Source organism: Ursus arctos, unplaced genomic scaffold, assembly GCF_023065955.2.
Source record: "Ursus arctos isolate Adak ecotype North America unplaced genomic scaffold, UrsArc2.0 scaffold_13, whole genome shotgun sequence".
Taxonomy (NCBI): domain Eukaryota; kingdom Metazoa; phylum Chordata; class Mammalia; order Carnivora; family Ursidae; genus Ursus; species Ursus arctos.
Window position 1 is genome coordinate 553,374 of NW_026622797.1, and position 6,000 is coordinate 559,373.

Below are 6,000 nucleotides of genomic sequence, written 5' to 3' on the forward strand. Positions count from 1 at the left end.
GAGGCGCCTGGACATGGGCCTAAGAGCTCAGGTTCCCTGCACGGGGAAATGGGCCCCACGTGCCACACGCTAGGGACCCCCCAGCACAACAGGCGTGGGGGGAAGAGGCTGTGGGGCGGCTTCCCAGGGCACATCCCAGGCTGAGCCCGCTCAGCTGCCGCGTGCTCGCCCCGCCCCCGGCGTCCAGCTGCAGGCCTTTGATCTAAATCCCCGTGGACTCCTCCAGCACTTGCGGCGGCTTCCTGCGGGTTTCGTGTTCCCAGGCGGTCAGTCGCTGTGTCCCCTGCTGCCTTCAGGGGCAGGGGCCCTTTGAGTGACGAGGACACATGGGCGTTTGCTGGCCTTCCCGGACACACCGGCGTCTGACCTCGGGGACCCTGATTTACCTCCCTCTCCGGGCTGATGGCTTCCACCGAGGTGGCCACAACTCACCAGCTGTCGCCCCTGCCCGGCCCCCTCTGCCAGCCACTCACTTCAAATGCCTGCGTGTCCTCCGTGTCTTCTGGGGCGGAGCAAGGCTCGGCTGCCCCGGCTCCAAGACCGTGCAGACTGGGGTGGAGAAGGTCTGCCTGGTGGCTCAGGCCCCGTGCTGCCCTGGGGACGTGTCCTCACCCTGCGGGAGGCCTGCAGGCCTACACAGGGACGGCAGCCCTCATGCCTCGAGAAGAGGGAAGATGCCACCCACCGGCGATGCACACTGCCCTCACCCTGAGACGCACAGGAGCCCCAGCCGCCCCCGGACCGGGAGCCTGGGAGCGCCCCGCCGTCTCTGTCCCACCGAGTCCCTCAGGAAACCCAGCCAGAGCCTGCAGCCAGCTTTGCCCTTCGCCCCACCGGGACACTGCCTGTGGCCGGTCCGCTGGCCGGCAGCATGCAGAGAGTGCTCTGGGCTCAGGCACTCCCAGCCCAGCATCCGGGCGTGAGCAGCGGGCGTGCGAGGCGTGCGGGCCTGCGAGGCGTGCGAGGCTGAGCCCACCTGAAGGGGCCTCAGGCACAGTGAGGCCTGTCCTCAGGCGGCAGCATGGCTCCCAAAGTGGAAAGTTTTTTGAGCAAGAAATCCAGATTTTTATCTGAAGTGGCCCAAGGTTTTAATGTCGTCCAGTAATTCTGATTTAAAAATAGGGATCTCATGATAAGCTGCAGGTGAAAAGGCAAGACCCCAGGTGAGCTTCTGGTCCCGGCAGGGTCTGTGCTCCTCAGGAAATGCGCTCCAGGAAAGGAGCAACCACGACCCCTTAGGGAGAAGCCACGTCACCCACGGTGATGGCGTGAGTTAGCTGGACGCAGCACCAAGCGTAGGGACTTGGATCTCAGGTGCTCCCGGACGACAGGCTCTACGGTGTTTCTGTGAGACCCCGTCTCCAGGGCTGCGGAACATTCCATAATCTGCACCCCAGTCTACCTCTCTGTTCGGGGATTTTTGTATGGTTTCCATCTTTCTCCCATTATAAACAATTCTGCAAAGAAAATCTTCTCCCACACACTGTGGAGAGAGAGGGAAGTTGTGGAGGGGCCGTGGGGATCATCGGGGTGGGGGCTGTATCTAAGGACATGTGGCCTCAGGTCCCAGCAGGAGTCGAACCTCTCTGGGGCCCCAAGTGTCCCCAGGTGCTGGACAAGGCCCTTCCCAGAAAACCCCATCCACATCGAGACCCCTAAGAAGGGAGGTCAAGGCAAGTCCGGCCGGTCTTGCCCGGGGTGAGAGCAATGAGCGTGGGGCCCTCTGAGGGTTTTTCTCTTCTCACTGACCCTTGCTCTGCTGCCCCAGCAAAGCCTGTGTCTTGGCGAGTATTCTGCGTGACGTCCTGGAATTCATTCTGAGGTGGTGCGTGTTGCCATCAGCGGGAAACGCAGAATCTCAGGGTATGTGGACCGAGGGACTGGTCGTCAGCACTGAGATGTGTGCGGAGGTCTCTGGAAGAGCCCACAGGGCAGCGTTGGCAGGAAACTGGGCAGCAGGGAGAGTGAGGACAGCCCGGTGTCTCAGGGTTTCGGGAAGGGCTCTGGGAGGCTGGACCCAGAGCCCACCCAGGAGGGGAGCCAGGGGCAGCACGGCAGCCTCACCCCTGCCTCAGGCTTCCAGGTCAGGATGAGGCGGGAAAGAGCATTCTCGCAAACAGCTCAGCTGAGTGGACCTGACGCAAAATCCCTGGACGGAAGCCAGGGGGGCTCAGCTCCACACGGGGCCTCTGGCTGGTGGGGAAGCCGTCTGAGAAGCAGAGTCTCTCAATCCGAGCGGGCGCGTCCAGCTTGCTGGCCCACCCAGGGACACCGCCTCCCGCAGACTCCGCCCGCCTGCCCCGACTGCCCGCGTTCCAAATCCTCCCGCTGTTTGCCCACCGAGTGGGTCAAATGCCGTCTCGTGCGCTTGCTTCTAGCTTGGCATTCCAGAACCCGCGAGGTGGGCCGTGGGGATTGATGCCCTCCGGACATGACTGCTGACACGCTCTCCCAACTCCGATGTGTCAGGTGGCTCTGTTTCGCGGGGCCTGTGTAATCCGGGGCCACCTTTCACCTTTGCCCCCGAGAGCGCTTCCTCCCGGGCCGCCATCCCCTCGTCCCTCGTGGAAGATCCCGTTGTGGGCGAGCTGGTTATTCGTTCCTGCTGTTTTAATGTGCATTTAGCCTGAGGTCAGGGTCTGACGGTGGCCTCGGAGTTTGTGTGCTGCTTAGGACGGGTTTTTACCAACCCCCGCCCCCATTGTAAGAGCAGGACAGCGAGCCCATCGCCGGCTTCAGCTACGATTGGTTCAGGCGACGGCCCTGAGAACGAAGCAGAAGCTCGCACAACGCGACTGAGGACGCAGCCTTTCCCGAGAACACGCACAGAGCGGAGGCGGACCCTCCCGCTAGCCTCACCTCGAACACTACCTGGAGGCCGATCTCAGACCTCGCAGCATTTCTTCCATAAATAATTCCATACGTTTTTCAAAAAGAAAGGACTCTTTAAAAAAATAACCACCCTACCGTGATCGTGCCTACAACGTCCCCTCTTAGGGGAAGCCGTGCGTCCGTGCGGCATGGAGACCCCTGCTATCTGCAGGCCTGCGTGGGGGGCCGCCCCCCCTTCCCGAATCCCCACGCCTTCTGCCCGTGCTTCCCTCTGCCTCTCTGTGGATGCGGTCAGCCACCGACCACCGCCTTCATCTGCGCCGTGACCAGCGATGGCAAATGTCGGTTTCTTGATTCCATGGCCCCCACTGAACTGTTAGCTTAAGGAGAAACGTCCCCCTAAGAAAGATAAGATTAACATGTGCTTCTTTCCCTTTATTCATCTGTTAAATATTTTAAAAGACTTGGTTCACAGGTGTCTTCCAAGAATAACCAATTACTTACATGTTTCCTTAAGGATTTTTAAGACTCCGTGGAGGAGATGCTGCCTACGGGGAGGCTCTTGGAACATGTTTATGGGTTTCGTCATCAGGTATTTGTGTTGGTGACACGATTGTATTTTCTAACGGTGCCTGTAAATGTTGATTTGCTCAGAATATCAAACAGCGGCGCTCAGAAGCCGTGGATTCCATTTTCCGTGTTATCGTGAGCTCACAGATTTCAACGAATTCACTGTGTTTTATCCACTGTGGTCGCTGCCCCATTGGTGTTTAATCATCCCGTGCGGTGCGGTGGGAGCCCCTCGGGTTGTCTCTGGTCCCACTGTGACCCCGGGCGGCCGAGGAACGCAGGCTGTCCTCCAGCAGCTCCCGCATCGGCCTCGGAACAGACCAGTCCTTCCGCTTACCTTCGGGACGACTTTGGCTGTTGTGCGGTTAGCTTTCAAGACACGCTGGGTCTAGATTTGCATGTGGTGTGAGGAGGGACACGTCCACTCCCCGCCACGCTTGGTGGAGAGGAGAGGCCCTGCTGCAGGGGGAGAGCGGCCCAGGAGACCCCATCTCTGTGGCCGTGGTGGCGGCGGTGTGGCCATCGGGCACCTCGGGGCCCCGGGTGGGGGTACAGCTGAGTAGGTGCCAGGGGGCATCTGGAGCCCTTCACTCCAGCAACCACGTGGAGATCAGAGCTGAGGTCTGGACACGCCTATTGCCTTTCCCACAGCTGCAGGTGACACCACGCGGGCACCATGCAAATGACCTTCAACCTGGAGAGTGTGTCTGTCACTTCTTTGTGAGTAAAGGTGGCTGGAACCCTCGTTCTGACACGTCAAGATGCGATGAACAACGGGACCAGCCAGCCCGGGGCGGGAGGCCGGCCCTCTGTCCTGCAGCCTCCTCCTGGTCCCAGGCCCCAGGTGGGGTTTCCAGGTGCTGCCCCAGGCATGCCCCGGCCTGCTTACCCAGGTCTTTGGTGCAGCTTTAGAGGAAAGGTCACGCGATTTTGTGCTTTTGGTTTTTCCCAATGATCCAGCAGCAGTTAGATGAAAACACGACTTCAGTGAGAACCTCTGCTGATTCTTCACAAATTTAAATTTCCATTTGTTACCCAAAGTACTTGCTACTCTCTTTTAATAAGTAGAAATTTATTAGTCCTTTAATAGCACAGCACAAACCAAGGAAGGTTTTGAAAGGAAGCTACTTTACATCTGAACTATCATTTCCTCGTCCGTTTGAGTGTTTCTTCTGTGCTGTCCTCGACTTCGGTGAACACCAGAGACCCTGCAGTCATTCCCTGAGCAAATGTTTCTGGAGTGCCTGCATTTGTAAGGCTCTAAAGTCACATCTGATGGGTATCCGAGCATCGGGACACTTTCAGGGATACAGGGGGAGGAACCCAGGCCTCCACGGCGGGGTTGCAGCTTCTCAGAAGACCCCTCTTTGCTGAGAACACAGGGTCTGCTCCCAACAATCCCACACATGAAGGCCAAGCACTTGCACAAAGAGCCCCCACCCAGGTGGGTGGCCCTTGACTGGCAGCTGGCCTGTGGGGTGTCCTGTCCCTGCCTCAGAGCCATGGGAAGTCAGGACTTGGGCCAGCAGCCCCGTCAGCAGCAAGCCCGCGCACCTGCCACCAGCCACACTGGTGGCCCAGACCCACTTCTGTTCCTTGTGTTTCAAGCGCGACCCGTCCCAATGCCCCAGCATCTCTGCAGCACCAAGACTGCTCCTGACCGCTGGAGCTCCTGGCACACCCCTTTGGAGTCAATCGTGTGTGGCTGCCACCGCGAGCTCAGGAGGCGTGCACTGCTTCTGGTTCACTTCCCTCCTTTATCCCCAGTGCTCTCTGAGCACCACCAGAGAAGAGGGGGTCCTGCACTTGCTCGAAGGTGTCATGTGTTCACAGCCTCACGGGAGTGCCCTAGAGGGTAAGAGGACAGCACTCAGGGGAAACAGGCTTGGCTTCCCTGATGTGGCCCTAGAGGGACATGGGGGGCCCTGTGCTCCAACTTCACGGGCGAAAAACCGAGGCAGAAAGGCCACAGTGGCTGCCCTCTCTGGGATGCACCTGACAGCCTGTGATCTCTCAGGCTCATTGGCTCTGAAGGAATGCCTGGCACCTTTGTCACCGAGGCTCCCACCAGCAGACGGCCATTCCCCATGGGTCCCAGGGCTCTGTGAGAAGGACTTGGTTTGTCAGCCTTCTGCTGAGCTGCTCTCTCTCCAGTCGGTGTTTCTCTTAAATCCCATAGCTCTCTTCTACCTATACCAGCTTTTTTCCAAAAGAAGAGGAAGAAGAAAGGTAAAGACACTTAAAATTTCACGTTGAATATCAAATTCCAAACTGGATCCTGGGGACCCAAAGTGCTGGTTTTGCTGGGCTCGGCCCTGGGGCAAAGCGTTGCTCACCGACTTTGTCTTTGGAGGCAGCAGTGTCTCCCCCGGCCCTGTCTGGGTCCTTGAACAGCTCGGACCCCTCACCAGGACAAGTAGGGGCAGAGCTAAGCCCCCGCCCTCAGGGGCGTTTCTGTCCACGGAGGATGGGCTGGACACCTGTCCTTCCGGCACGTGGGATGTGAAGCACCTGTGTGGGTGTTGGGGGTCCTTTGCTGTCCTGGGGGCCTCCATCAGAGCCGGCGTTCCCCTGGACAAGGGGACTGGTGCTCATCTG